We start from the raw sequence: 15,990 nt of genomic DNA, 5'->3' as shown, positions 1-15,990 counted from the left end.
TGAAACACTTTTTACAAATATCACTAACCCCCCTTCAGCCCCCTCCTCAGCCCACAGAACTCCTGCCAGAAACCCATATATGTCTTTTTGCACACCTAGGTAAACCTAGTAAATTCAGTGGGACTGCTCCCCTGCATTGCAGTACATACATTCAAAGAGTTGGGAGAAGACCAATCACTGCTTCCCTTTTTTTGGTCTCATTTCCTAAACAAAGGAAAAAAAAGTTGATGGACAGACACTGGGAAAAGTGCATTTACTGAATTAGGTGGAATTAAGAGAGTGAATATTTGTGGTACCTGCCCTTGTAGTTAATATGGCCCAAAGAGTACTCAAACACAGTCCAGGGCAGCAAGACTTTTGCTTGTTGAGGAAGTTGCATTGTAGAAGTAGTATTTAATTTATTAATTAATAGCTTTGAGGAGAATGAGGATGGAGGCAGAGAGTATTCATATTTCTTCTTAATAATTGCTGTATTTTGACATGCGTATTTATGCTTTTCTTATTTATTTATTTATCATTTGGATCTACAAGAGAAGGAGCTATTTACAAGAAGCATATTTAATTTCCTTGTATTCCAGGAACTGCTGTGGAGAGTTTTTGTATTGTAGTATTTATTTTATTGATTTAAAACTATGTTCTCTTCTTTAAAAAAAAACAAAAAACAAATAACAAAATAAACACGTAGTGTGTGGTTACATATGGATCTCAGAGACTTAAGAGTTTTTGGGAAGCATTTAGTGGCAAGTAAAAGAGGGAGTATGGGACTGAAAAAAGGTGAATCTCTGATAGCAAAGAACATGAAGGTTGTTCTCCAGAGCCTAAAAGTGTATTTGTGAGCAGCTCCAGTATTGTCCAGGTGACAGAGCTATTTTGTTATCAGATGTGCAGAGAAAAGCCCAGGCACTGTCAGCAGCTAGAAATCAGATACACCCTTACACCCCTGACCTCAAGCACATCCCAGACACAACATTTGTGTTACCTCCCTCCCTTCAAATAAGAGTGCCAAGACAGAGACTCCTGAAAGGGATTTAAGGCTCTGGTAGAGAATAAAGCCAATGGAGTTGTCAGCAAAGTCACTGAACTTGCCTCAAACACAATCCTGGCTTTGGAGAGCCCCTGCTGAACCAGGGCCCAGCCTGAGGTGGATGGCACAGGACCACAGGAGCCCAGCCTAGGGAAGGTGACTCAGGCCTGCAAGTGGAAAGAATTCAGGATACAAGGAAAGAAGTTTATGGTGTGGGCATGGTCCATGAACCCAGACTCCACAGTCTCTGTTAGAGGATGACTTATTCCCTGCCTGCCACACTACTGCCCATAGTCACACAGCTCTGGTGAAAAGTTGCCACATTTCTGGCTCTTCCATTACAGACTATGTTTAGTATGAGCAGCCAGGGAGTGTCCTCTTGGTGAGTGTCCACACCACAGGAGCTGCCACAGATTTTTTCCAGGACCTGGCCTCTGCTGGGAACTCATCTGGGAGTACCTGATCTTTAGCTGTGCATTAAAAATACCAGCATGAGTATGGAAGAGGATGTGGATGTGCAACATATTTTCCAGATGAAGTTGTACAGAAAGCTGCATTAGGTTGACTCCAGCACACCATCAGAAAAATGTGAGAGTGATTACAAAAATAAGTGAACTTTACCATTTTTCCACCAAAGACACAAGCTGTTAACTCTGCAGCCAAAGGCATTGCCTCTGGCACTACCAGACACAAGCCTGTTGTCATAATTTATAACATCTGTGAGAAGATGCATTTTTTCAGACATATTTCATGTTGATTTATAATTTGGCGTTCCCCAGAGCTAGAGACTGACTAGGGCACTGATCTGAAAGAAAGAGACTGCGTGATGACAGCCCATCCCACTTACAGCCATTTATAATTCATTTCCCCCCAAAAAAAGATTTCTAATTTCTCCCCACCATTTCAAAACCATCTTTGTGACAGGGCTACTCACTAAAAGATGCATAATTACTTTGCATACCACTTTATTTAAATAAACTGTAGTGAATTTATGCTGGGCTACTGTATAAAATAATTCTACTGATGCATGAAAAAACCACCTCAGATATGCCTTACTCGCCTTTCTTCCCCTTTTGCTCTCATTTTACAGGTCCTGTAGCAAGTAGGGTTGCCAGAAGAGTCAATCACAATCACATCACTGTTTGAGGGAATACCCCAAACTTTATACAGAAAATATTTAAACTCAAACATTGACATCAGCAGAATAATTTTACTTCTGCAAGTTACCCAGTCAGAAAAGTTGCAATGTCAGAACGTGCACACACAAAAATTGAAACAAGTCAGATTTCTCAGATGAGACCCCTGATAAGAAACTCTACAAACAATACAGATGTCAAATAGACACTATTATCTATGCAAAGCTTTCAGAATCTCAGCATTAACTCTAGAGATGATTCACAAGTGAGCAGCTAAACCCTAAACCTTTGAGGTGAGTAATGATGTTATTCTGGTTAGTCCCAGTCTCCTACTTCTGATTACCTCCTGTGAGTGTATCAGCAGTGTCCTGGTAAACTTTCACTCCCTCTTGCACCAGTATCTATTCCAATTCTTTTGCCAGCACAAGGTGAGCTAAGGTGGGTGAATGCTTGTAGCCCTGAGGAAGCCCTGTAAAGGTACAGGGTTGCCCCCATACACAAAGGCAAAATGATGTTGGTCCCCTTGCTGGAACAGCACCACACAAAACACGTCTTTAATATCAGTAGTGGTCATGACCCTGTGTGCCTGCTCCTGGGAGCTCAGTGGTGTTTGGTACCTCTGCTGCTAAGGGGTCTGTGTCAGCACTGAGGTGGCAGCAGTCTGCAGTTAATCTCCACTTACCATTTGGTTTTCACACTGGCCATACTGGGAACTGGAAGCCGAGTGACTGGCGATAACGATTTCCCATTTTTTACACCCTTTAGGACTGGGGCAATTCCCTCCCAGGCCCGCAAGGGCAGTCATTGGGGTTTGACACTTGTAAGTTTTGAAGGAAGATTGGGGGCCACCTGCAACTTGGTGGTTGGTGGTTCCAAAGGACCACTGGCAGCCCACATTGTCATGCCAAGCTCTCCCTTCCAAAACATCCAGTGCCAGTAAACTTAAAAGGAAGTCCCCTGTTGCCATGGTAACAATAATGGTACCTTCTCCCAGTAACATAAGAATAACTGCAGTGGTAGTGACTGGTTGTGACACCCCAACACATTCACTACAAGCTAGGGCGGGACAGCTTCTCAGGTGGTGGCATCTGGTTTAGCCAGGGCTGACCCCTGAGCCCCAGTGTCCACTAAAAATGTCAGCAATTTGCTTTGGGGTCCAGGAGCTACCATCAATAGATGTCTCAGTTTGCATTACCAGTGAGCTGTCCAACATAAACCAACACAGCTGCTGCTCTCCTGCACACCTCAAGGGAGCAGAGCTTTCAGTTTCCCTATTTTGTTTAGCACACTTTCGTCCCTGCCTGTGTCAATTAAAGGGGGTGTGCTCAGGCTCATATTGCATTTCTCTGCCCTTGGCTTCTCAGACATTTTGTCCAGCCATTGTAATGCCACCTCTTCCAACTTGTCCAGGGGAAACCATCCATTACTTTTTAGAGATTCCCTTCTGCCAGCCTTGTGACCAAATTGCCTCTCGTGAGTGGGTGTTCCCCCCAACCTGATTGGCACAGGGAAGAATCCTGTGGGAAATCCTCAGAATAAATCAGGTGGCCCAGATTAGAGAAAAATATGAGCAGCAATATTGAGGTACTGCCATGATCACCTTGGCATGCCTTTTCCAGCCCCAGCGCTCCTGGAGGTGTAGGCTCTTTGACTCTCTCAACCCTAAGCCTAACCTAACCCCAATGGCAGCTTGACCCTGGGCCAGAGGTCCTCACTGCCATAGGTGGCACAGATTAAGGCTGCCAGGTGAAGCTGGCAATGGTGGCACCCTGCCCTGATGCCCTTGTAATGCCTTTTTGAGTGCCAGTGTCCCTAAAGCTGCAGGCTCTGTAGATCTCTGAAGCCTAAACCTAACCCTCGGGGCATCTTGTCACAGCGACTGAGGTCCCCAAGCCCATGGGTGCTCCAGATGTGAAAGATGGAGGAGCAGCAATACTGGGGTCCTGCTGGGATCACCTTGACATGCCTTTTCCAGCACCAGTGTTCCTGGAGCTGTAGGCTCTTTGACTCTCTTGACCCTGTCCCTAAACACTGTGATATTCAAAACTTTTTTTAAGCAGCAGAACTCTTTATTTGCATGTATGAGCACACATATCACTAATATAAAAAGTGAAGTATTTAGAAGGAAAATAAAGAGTTTAGTATGCAATTCAATGAGATGAAAGCCCAGAAAACCGCAGGAATTTAGATCAAAGGGAGACAATTCAGGATGAAATGGAAGCAGTGTAAATGAAGTGCCTCTTCTTAGCCATCAGGTTGGGGTCCCTACTAAAAGAGACAACCTATTTAACAGCCTTTAATTAATAAGCCCTGTGGAATAGTACAGGGCCTCAGAGCTGTTCTAAAGGATCAATGCAGACACTTGCTGGCAGTCCCCAGTCCCAGCCAGGTGTGTCACCACATCAGACCTCCTGTCCTGCAGATTCACCTGCCTAACATTTGACTCTGCTTTATTTTAGACTGATATTTCCCTACTGAGCCGTCACGTTTTGCATAGCAGGGAAACAGCAAGAGGTAGCACACAATCTGTTTGTCTGATGCTCCCTTTTTTGGGGAGGATGGGGTTCACTGGACCATAAAGCAGAAGAGACATGCAAAGGCCCCTGGAGCACGCAGAGTTCTTCACCCCTGTGTCTGACAAGGCACTTTTGGGTGAAGTCAGCCCTGGGGCAGCCGTGTCGGGAGCTGATGCTGCGAAACCAGACACTCTGCCTGTGCTGTGCCAGCACCAGCAAAGGTGGGGCTCAGGAAACAACAGTCTCCTCACCAAAGGTGTGTCCTTAGTAACAAGGAACACAGTAAACATAGCAAAAACTTCAGCAATTACAGCCCACTTTGGCAGTGACCTTAAAGATCATCTAGTTCCAAGCCCCTGTTACGGCAGGGAACACTTTCCACTAGACCAGCTTGCTAAAAACCAGCCTGACTTTGAACTCTTCCAGGGATGGGGCACCCAGAGCCTCTCTGGGCAACCTGTTCAGTGCCTCACTACCCCACAGTAAAGAATTTCTTCCTAATATCTAATCTGAACCTAGCCTATTTCAGTTTAAAGTCATTCCCCACTGTGCTATCTGTGCTTACCCATGTCAAAAGTGCCTCTCCAGCTCTCTTGTAGCTCCCATTTTGTACTGGAATGCTGCTCTAAGGTTTCCCAGGAGTTGAATCTTCTTCAGGCTGAGCAGCCCCAACTCTCCCAGCCTCTCTCCATAGATGCTCCAGCCCTCTGAGCATCTTCATGACCCTCTTCTGGACTTGCTCCAGCTCTTCCAAATCTTTCTTATGTTGCAGGGCCCCAGAACTGGACACAATAGTCCAGATTGGGTTTCACATTACTTATCTAGGACGAACTCCTACAAATGGTGTCCAGCAACATTCAGATTCTTAACAATGTCTATTCATTTAGTCTCAATTGCAATATATTAAAAAGTCCAAGCCTGGATAACAATTTTTAAAAATAATTTACAGATAGAAGTACCAAGTTATTTGGCTGACAACAACATACTGGAAGTGGGTCATCCCATTAGCTGAAGAGACACAAATATTCTAGGGGAAAAAAAAAAAAACCAATAAGAACTAAGCCTCAAATAATTTTCCTCCATGGACAAACCCTTTGACATGGGCATTCCCAGCAGCTGTACAGATAGCAAGGTAAAGAGGAAGTCTGCACATTCCAGCTGATAACAGCCCTTGTGCAAAAGCGAGACACAGGGATTATTAACACAACTGCTGGTTTTAGCCATGAGCAGCTGGCTCACAGCAGCCTTGCCACTACACAGCAGCCCCCAGCAGGCATCTGGAGTGTTGTATGAATTCCCAGTGCAAACATCACACACCAGCATTGTCCTGACACAGAGCACAGCTCTGACACCAAGTCACCTCCACAGATTTTCTCAGCCTTCAGGTCACCCCACTGGGTTGTCCAGGGCCATAACCAGGTTTTGGGAGTGCCTCACCCTCCAGAAACCCTGCAGAAATGTAGGAGGGTGGTGGATGCTCTTCCCAGAGGATGGGAAATCCCTGCCCTTCCTTTCTGGATATCCTCTAATGGAGAAGAGAGGCAGGCAAGCACCCAGGTGTGCAGAGGTAAATGCTGCTTTGCTTTGGCACAGGCTCCATCTTCACATCTCTCCCTATGTCACCAGCTAACCTGGCTGGCATCATTATCTTCTGACTCATAGGTGCCTGCATTTCTCTCAGGAGAATGTTGGTATTAGCAAGCTTGCAAATTGCTTTTCTGCAAAGCATTTAAAGCCTCAGTAAAAGCAGACATCAACAAAATAAAAATCTACTCTGGCTAATCCAAGTGCCTAAAAATAGGGTATAAAACTGCTCTGGGGTGATAAACCTACATGTATTTATAAAGTCACAGAATTGCATCACATCCACTGAACTGAAAACTTCAGCAATGGCTGTTAATATAAGATGGGAAAAAGTTTCAAAACTCAGACAGAACAAGCATAGAGCACACAGCTCCTGACAGCCCATGGACTGCTCAGTTCCCAGTAGTTCACCTGAAACACAAGGCCAGCACATGATGCAGTCATCAAACTACTGAAGGGGGCTCTGACCAGTCCTAACCTCTGGGACTGTGCCCTGCTGCCATGGAAGCCCTCTCCACAGGCTCCAGAGGAGGGGGCTCACTTCACACCAAAGGAGAACACTTGCCTTCACAAAAGGGACCCAGCAGGGCAAGCTTCAGCACAGTCTGTGTTAGTTGCTCACAGCTTTGGACCTGATACTTTCCATGAGGAGCAATATTTTTGCAAAGAACTCAAGGAAATTTGAACGCTTCCTTTTTCCAGGATCTGACAAATGCTAAAAAGCCCTCCGTCCTCTAATCTCTTTTTTTTGATGCACCATAACAGACTATTCAACAGATGTTTGGGGTGAAGTTGGAGATAAATGAGATTATGGAGCCAGTTTTATGCAACAGTCAGGTCACCCAGTTACAGCAATCACTTTTGTCCCTAGAAATCATCAGGTCAGCACCAAAACCCTTTTAGTAGTTCTGCCACAGAACCCAAAACAGAAGGAAACCTCCCAAGTAACCTCCTCAGCATCTAGTTGTGCTCCCAGCTGGAGGGCTGTTAGTTTGAGCCGATTATTTCAGAGAGAAAGCAGCCCACGCACGAGCCCAGCAACAGCCCTCTGTGACACAGGACACAGCAGCTGCCTTACAGGGAAACACTTCACATGATCAAGGAGTTCTTGCCTCACACTTGCTGCACACAGGGTAGGTGTTGTACAGAACCACCCACTGACACACATTTTCCCAAATGACAGCAAAGCTGTGTCCTGCTGCGGCACCGAGCCAGGGCACATCTGCCTTCACTCTCTCCCCACCAGCAACTCTACCACAGACCACCATCACCCACTGCAGAAGCATTGCTTTATTTCCTTTCATTTCCCATGAGGAAATAGCACAAAGTCCATCTAATCAGGGTGAATGCACACAGATGTTATCCAAGTTGTTGCATCTTGATAACCGGCACAGGCACGGAGTCCTGGCTGATGTCACACACTGGGAAAGGACCTCCATCATATGTTGGAAACAGTTTAATGCAAAGTTATTCTATTGCTGTTCCATAGACATCCAGGATAGCTGGACACGTGTCGCCTTGGGCTGCACACAGCTGAAGAAGAGGCTGCTGTCACCAAGAGCCCAGGCAGGTTGGGCATTGTGACCCATGGGCAGCACTGCACCTCAGGACACCAGGGTTGCTCGTACACCACGTGCTGCAAGGCAGGGACAGCATGCCACAAACAACCCTTGTGTCTTCACCCTCATGAACAGCCAGCTCTGAGTCTCTGATTAGGTTTTATTTAGGTGGCACAAACTTCAGCTGGTTCTCAGTGCATGGTCCAGTAACTAAAATTCCTCATGGAAAACATTTCACGCAGTGCAATGCGCTAAGAAAAATATTCCTGCAAATGCATCAATATCTTCCAGTGCTACAAGGCATCCAGGTGTGGATTTAAGCCACTTTAAAAAGTAAAAAAAAAATGTTTTCAAGTTTCTGTCAGAACTCAGGACATCCCCCTGCCAGGGGGCTCAGAGATCCTGGCACAGAGCCCGAGACCCCTGTGGTTTTGATTATGGAGCAAGTTACCAATCTTAGATGAAGATCTGCAAGCCACAACAGTTTAAGTAGAATGACAGTGAATTTCTCATGGGGTGAAAAATAGATTTTTGGGGTTTTTAGAATGGGGGTTCAGGGGACGAGATGGAGGAATCTGGGTATGTCCAGCCTTTCTCCTTCTTCTTCTTGGCCTCCATCTTCTGCTGTGATCTTGGCACTTCTAGATTGGTTCAGAGTAGAAGCTCACTGTCTAACACAGGTGATAGGTATTGGAAAGTAATTGTAAATATTGTATCCATAGTTTTCAGTATATAAAGATAACACCACCCCAGGGGTGGGCAGAGTGCCTCTGACTGTCTTGCTGAGGGGACCTCGGCTGGACAGGAGAAAAAATTTTATAGATAAGATGCAATAAACAACCTTGAGGCCAAGAACTGAAGAGCTCTGACTCCTCCGAGCGCTGGGATGGTAAAAGAGACTTTCTAACATTTCTCAGGGTCACTCTGACCAGCTAGAGACCCTGAGAAATTTCCCCCTGCACAGGCTCCAGGCCAGGTCTGTCAGAGCACCTGTGTGCCTGTGAGCACTGCAGCAACAGACTGAGCAGCACAGTCAGGGCAGTGCCTGCATCCCTCACCCCCTGCTCATTTCAAACCTTCACCAGACTTTCAGAACCAAACCCCTCCTTTCTCACTCAAACCCAAACAGAGTTTTTAGCATCACTGGCTGGCTGCTGCTGGGTATGAGGTCACAGCAAGGAAACAAGTCCAGCAACTAACGGAGCAAATGAAGGTCACTGCTACAGAGTAAATCTATTGAGGTGTCTGAAGTTCTTTCTTCTCTCCAAGATCTGTGTTCTGCCTGCTTTGCAGCTGTCATATTGCTTAACTAAATCAATAGCTAATAGCTTCATTCATGCTCTGTAAAGGCTTTTTGTTCTGGGTTATGCACAGAAGAAAAACTGTGGTCCATAAGTATTATGCTACAAAGTAGTAGTCATTTCTATCCTGCCATCCACTCCTTGTCAGGCAAAAAATTGCAACAAATTCTGCCTGAAAATATTCTGTCCCCAGTCACTACACAGAAAAACATCTCCCAAATGATTTCTCAGATTTTAAATTAAAAATGAAGAAAAATTTTACAAATAAATTTAAAAAATAAAAATAACGCCTAATAGGAAAAAAAAGTTACCAGGGTGCAATGACAAGTGCTTTGCTCCAGCCACCACCTGAACTGTAGAGGCATGTGCCTGTGGGTTCAGCTCCAAATTTCATGACACCTAATATCTCAGTACTGCTGGCACTTGAGGTGGTCTTGCTTGCTTAGCTCTACAGATTTTACCTAAATCAGCAGTATCTTTTTCTCCCATCCTGCCATAGTCAGACCTTGCAGAATCACGGTGAATTTTTTCAACATTTTTAATTATTTGCATTTTTGACTGTTTTAGCAGAGCTGGCTCCAAGCACATTTGCAGAGCATGCCTTTGCTATGAATGCAAACAGTGTCTAGCAATAGAGTTTACAACATGTAGAAGGATGAGGTAGACAAGGACTGCTTCTGACAGCCAGATCCAGTGCTTGTCCACCTGCAGAGCTGGTCTGCTATGGGGCAGGGAGCTGGGCTGGAACTGGGGTGTTCACACCTCCCTTATCACAGAACCTGCCACCAAACCTTGGGAAAGATGAACAGGACTAGATGCTGCAGGGGCTTCTTCCCTGAAATTGTGCTTGCAACCACTGATTCTCTTCAGGGCAATATTTTTCTTCTTACCTTGCTCTAACCTGCACATTCAAACCTGGAAAGGAGAGAAACCTGCATGCTTACTCCTGCCTTCCCCAAGGGCAAGGAACACAATGCTGACCCACACAGGGCCAGGCTGGGTTATAAACACAGACCCTGGTGATTCCTGGGCAAATGTTTACCAGCAGGAAACATCACAGAATATGCTGAGTTGAAAGGGTCCCACAAGGATCATTAACTCCAACTTTCAGCCCTGCACAGGACCATCCATAAAACTGCTGACAGCGTCTGTCATGAGCTGAACTGAGACTCCAGACCTCAAAGTTCTAGTGAACATGATTTCCAGAGGATTCAAATTCTGCAGCTATTTACAGACACGTGGTTGAGAGCCACTCACTATATACGTTAGATGGGAGAGCTTCAGGTGCAGAGAAACTTCCCCTGACATGTTGTTAACACCCATGTTTGCTTCTGAGCCATTGCTGAGGAAGGGAGTCAGATGCTACACTTGTCACCAAGCTCCTCAGCAGCTCTGTGGGGAGAGAGGCATCTGCTGCCAGCCAGCCAGCCATGGCTCTCTGTCCTCTCCAGGGCCAGGACCAACGGAGCCCCTGTGCCTGCTCGGACTTTCGCTGCCTCCACTGCGCCCTGAGAAGGGTGACCTCGGGTGACCCAGGGCATGTTTGCCATTTTCTCCCAGCCAGACAGACAAAAGCAATGGAAGATGTAATGTGTTTTGCACATTTGCCCAATGCAATTAGCAACAGGCTCTTAGCCGAGGGGCTGCATTGTCACACTCAGCTGGAGCCAGCTAAGCTGATTTGTCCGTGTTCGCAAAACTCCCCTTTCACAGGCCACTGACTATGGTCAAAGGACAAACCGATGAGGTCCCTTTTTGGCCACAGCTGCCAAAAGGTCCACCCCCTCCACCTGGCCCTACAGGGAGATTGGAAATTTCTCTCTTGCTGTTGGACAAGCAGGTCCACGCTGCAGGAACTTCCAGGCTTCCTCATTCTCCTGTTCTGCGCTGGAACTCTTCTGCCCCAGCTTGGCTGGCCAAGTGGCTAAAACACCCGTGCCAGCACTGCAGGCCAGTATTTACAAACTACACAATTTACAAACACAAGCATAACCATCGCTTACTTGGCCCAGGGGAAAATGCTTGCACTCCAGAGTGCCCACCACAAGGCACAAAAGGAGCATCAGCTCAGCAAACACAGGATGCTCTACACCCAGTCACTGAAAGTTTGCTAAAGGAGATGCTGTATTAACAACGACAACAATAAAAAGAAAAGAAAGAAAAAAGAAAAAAAAAAGAAAGAAAAAAATGGGGGGAGTAGGGGAAAGAAAAAACTCTCCTCTTCCCGCCAAAAATTATGCAGCAGCAGGTCCACAGAGTGTCTGCCAGATGACCCGCTTGTCACACTCATAATTGCTTCCCATCTGGTGTCTGGAGCACACAAAGCCTGGCCGTTTGCCAGCGCAGGACGACGCACAAACTGGCCTACTTCTGGTGACACGGGCCCTCCAGACACCGCTGATCCCCTGTTTCCGTATGGCTGAGGAGAACGTGGCATTCATTTGTAAATTGCCGGCGGCTGATTTATCCGGCTATTCGCAGGGCTCACGCTTCCCCTGCGCCGCGCAGCCCCAGCGCCGGGGCGAGCGCTCTCGGAGCCCGAGTTGCCGCAAACACTCGCTGCCAGCGTGAGAGGCAGGCGAACAAGGACGCTGCCCGCCCTCCCACCACTCAGCTTCGAGATGAGCGCTACCAACTCATCCCTACATGCACATGGAAGCACATATTCAGCCGCTCCAGCGTACAAAGCTGATTCCTTTTCCAAACTGTCTTTCCACCTAACACGCAGGCATAGCTCCTGCCGTTCAGACAGTTCCTACAAAGGCTTTTGAGATACTTTGTATCACTGCATATAAGAAGTCTTCAATAAGCACTTTTCTCTGACTTTTCTTTGTCTGCTTTACTGGTATGTCCTATTCAGAATTTCTTAATTGTTTCTTCGTTTTTACTTAATGCCTGCTGGTGTAAAAGCCTGACACCCTCAGAAGGGTGAGCAAATATTCCTCAACCTATGGGACAGACCATTTTGAAGCAGAGTGCACAACACTATAAGGGGTACTCTGAAGCTCTGATGGTCGTGCAAGCAGCAAACATCACTTTTACAAGAAGTAACTATGACCAAGTAACTGGTCAATGGTGGGCAAGGAAGCAGATGCTGAGTAAGCAGAATTCTCCCTCCCAAAAGAGAAAAGCACCCCTACCCCTCAGACAGTGACACAGGACAGCCACACGTGTCCACCACTGCCAGCCAATACACAGCCTGTTCCCATCTTGCCTGCACTAAGGCTGTTAACATCCATTCTCTCTGTCATCAGAGGGTGTGATGACACAGGAAATCAGAGGTCAGGTAAATAATCCAGAGGACTCTAAAAATAAACCCAAATTAGAACCCAAAATTTCTGTAAAACATAGTAGCAGGTAGAACTCCCACTGCAATAGCAACTGCATCACTAGGGCAGTACAGCCCAAGAGCGGGCACTGTCAGAAGGCTCCTTTCAGTTCTGTATCTCACAAAAAACACACACAGCAATGAAGCACAAGAGAAAATGAAATTAAGAAAAAACCACACCACCAGCAGAAGCTGAAACTGAAGAATGCCATATTGCACATCTCTTACTCCAGAAGCAAACAGAAGCTGCAGTACCGAGGTTTCTTCACTAAGGTGATATAGTGAGTACGAGCATTCGGAGTTTTGCTTCATACAAAAATGTAAGATTGTGTATAAATGTCCAAAGCTTACCTGTTCTTCCAACACATCATGCTAGCAGAACTACAAGGATCCCATTGTTCCCTTCAGCTGCAGGGCAAGAATCCAACCCACTCAAGGGATAAGCTGGCTGTCTCCAGGGGAAGCCACACACACCAGTATGCTGCAGCTTCAAGAGGGACCAACCTTTTGGCTCTGCTGGCTCAGAAACAGTAATCCACAGCTTCCTCATGAAAGTAAGCATTTAAGCCTGTAAAGCTTCAGCTTATCCAACGTCAAAGAAACTTATGGAAAAAAATTACATGAGGTCTAGCATTAGAAAACATCAGTGCATTTTCTGCCTAGGTACTGAACCTTTACCAGAGTATTTGTTACAAAAACAAATGCAAGGATCCATTTCAGTTTCAAAATTTTTGTTGTTGGCATTGTGTGTCCTGATCGTACAAGGTATGGTGCAACCTTGGTCCATTACCATTCACTGTTAAAACTCTTATTTCACAAAGCTTGATTCACTCACAGCATTGGATCAGTTTTAGTTTGGTGCAAATCTAGTAGAGTCATTCTCATGTAAAATCTGGTTAACAGCAGCACAAACTGGGATTATTCTCACCGCTCAATTCCTAAAGACCATTTCTTCCAAGTAAGTCAGACTCATAAGAAAAGCTTCCCGAGTTTTCATATAATAAAACTTGGGATTATAGTTCCTACCAAACCAGCCTTACTGGCTGTCCATCTGCTCTACTTTCACTGAGAAAAGTCAATACAAAAAAATGAACTTGCTACATTACTAGACTTTTCTTTCCTCTACCTACACTTTGCCCCCATTTCAGACATCAGCAGCCAGCACAAACAAAAGCTCTAGTCAGTCCACCTCACTTGTCCCAAGTGATGGAAAACTTCACTTGCAAACAAACACAAGCATGTCTGCAGGTTATTCATACAGTGGCTATGACAGCCTAATTCCCAGAAAAGCCCCTGTAACAGTCAAGAGTTTGCTCGTTCAGCTTAAAGCTAGATGATACAAATTACCAGGACCTACTTCTGAAGAACTGGTTCCTGTTAGTCCCTCTTGTCCTTTTCCTTCAACAGATTACCTTAATTATCATTTATACTGTAACAAAACTGGGAAAGGAAATTGAAATTTTGCATTGAATGTCCACATTTCTATCAAAATAAGAGAGTTTAAGTCTAACATTAACTAAGATTAATACATTTATGTGAGAACTACTTAGGGGATGGAAAAAAAAAATCATACTGCATAGTTTACACGTGTATTTACCTCCCAAGACTAAGGCATACATACTAAAATACTTCTATCCTACAAATGAAAGGAATGTAACTAAAGTCCTACATTATCAGCATTCATCCCTCAAATCCTCTTTATACATAAAAATTTGTGTTACAGTTTTGAGAGACAAATACAAACTCAATCAGATACAAGTAGGCTTACATGCAGGTTGGATTGAAGCAGGCACTGCCAAGGGATTCCATCCTGCTGTGTAACCCACTCATTTCCACATCTGCTGTCTCTGCCCAGTCCAGAAAACACAGGTCTCTTGCAATTCCACAGGCACACATACATGCGTGTTGCTTTAAGAGCACTGAGTGTTACAGTTTTCAAACAAAAGACACTTACAGTAACCTGGTACGTAGATGCTTTATTTCTGACATTAACGCGGTCTGTATTGTGAGATTCTCTTACATAAAAGAAAAGTTTGTAGTACAACAAAAACTAAGATAAACAAGGCATTTGTTGCACGTTATGTCAAACCTTAGAACAAAAATATGGTGTAATATGTATTTAGGTTTCATGCAAGTTTGGCTGCTGCATGTACAATTTACCTATAAACTGAAAGAAATGCAAATGCACACAACATTCAAAAAGTAATAAGATGCCTGACATATGAAAGATTAAAACCTTCCTGCTAAAGCAACAAAGTAGGAGTTAACTAAACGATCCAACCAATACCAACACAAATTTTGACTACTTACCATAAATCTATGCTTAAACTTGGTATAGGTAGCTTTGATGATACCATGTCTACTTCAATATACCATCCAGATTCTAGATAGTCATTCTGTCTTAATGTCTGATTTCATTTTTTGTGAATTAAATGCTGTCTCCAGCATTCCATGTTGCTGTTAAATTCTGGTAATGCACACCTAAATCTAGTAATGCCAAGAATTCCAATTGACTCCTTTAAATTTTGCTAGGTGAGGAGTAATCCTGGCATGATGGGCATTTTCTGATCCCTTGCTTATAATAGGATTCCCGCCCCCCCTTAAAATTTTGATGTGAATTAAAAACTGCTAAAAATGTTTGTGCCTATTACTATCAGAGCCAATATCAAAAAGCTCATATAAACAAGGATTGTATAGGCTTTGAGATGCTTTAAAAAAGTTTAAGACCCCATTACCTTCCTTGTGCCGCTCATCACATGTTAAATTTCTCCATTAATTAATTCTTCTCTACCATCTTTGATATTAAAGTGTTAGGAACACTTTCCACACCCTGCATAGTACTGGTTGATCTCATAAAGTTAACTAGAGAACCTGACATGTAATTTTACATACAGTGCATATGATGCTCGCTCTTTCCATCTCTCATAGCAGCAAGCCGATTCTGCCACGATCTGTAGCAGCACACCCGGGAGTGGAGAGGAAGAGTGTCTGAATTATAAATAACTAAAACTACAGTGTACAATTCTATTTACCTGTCAGTATTCTGTTGAGAGCACTCCATTATAACTTGCTCGAAATTAACTACATAAAAATCTCTACAACAAAAGCAAACCAAAACATTCCTTCAAAATCAAAAATAAAGACATAAAATAAGTGCAAATACCTAAAATAGGCAACTAAAGCAAGTGTTGTGACCTGTATACCTTTAAATAAGGACAAAGATTTTTCATAAATAAAAGAATGTTCTCTTTGTTCTTCAAACATTTAGTCAGTATATAATGGTCAAAGTTAAGTGCAGATAAATTGTTTTGAGATCCAAGGTGCCAAGTTTCTTTTAAAAAAAAAAAAAAAAAGGAATAAAATATACATATTGTAAATGCATTAGTTTTTAGTTCCTATGCAGGACAAAGTACTCCTCGGTCACATATAAGACACCACCATTTCTTTCTAAATATATTTAAACAAGGTACAGGAACAGTTGCTGTATAATATAGGAATACCTTGTAATTATGTTGTAGACCAACATGATTTTAGGGCTATAG

This window comes from Fringilla coelebs (assembly GCF_963513975.1).
Source record: "Fringilla coelebs genome assembly, chromosome: 1".
Lineage (NCBI taxonomy): Eukaryota > Metazoa > Chordata > Aves > Passeriformes > Fringillidae > Fringilla > Fringilla coelebs.
This window is presented reverse-complemented; position numbering follows the sequence as displayed.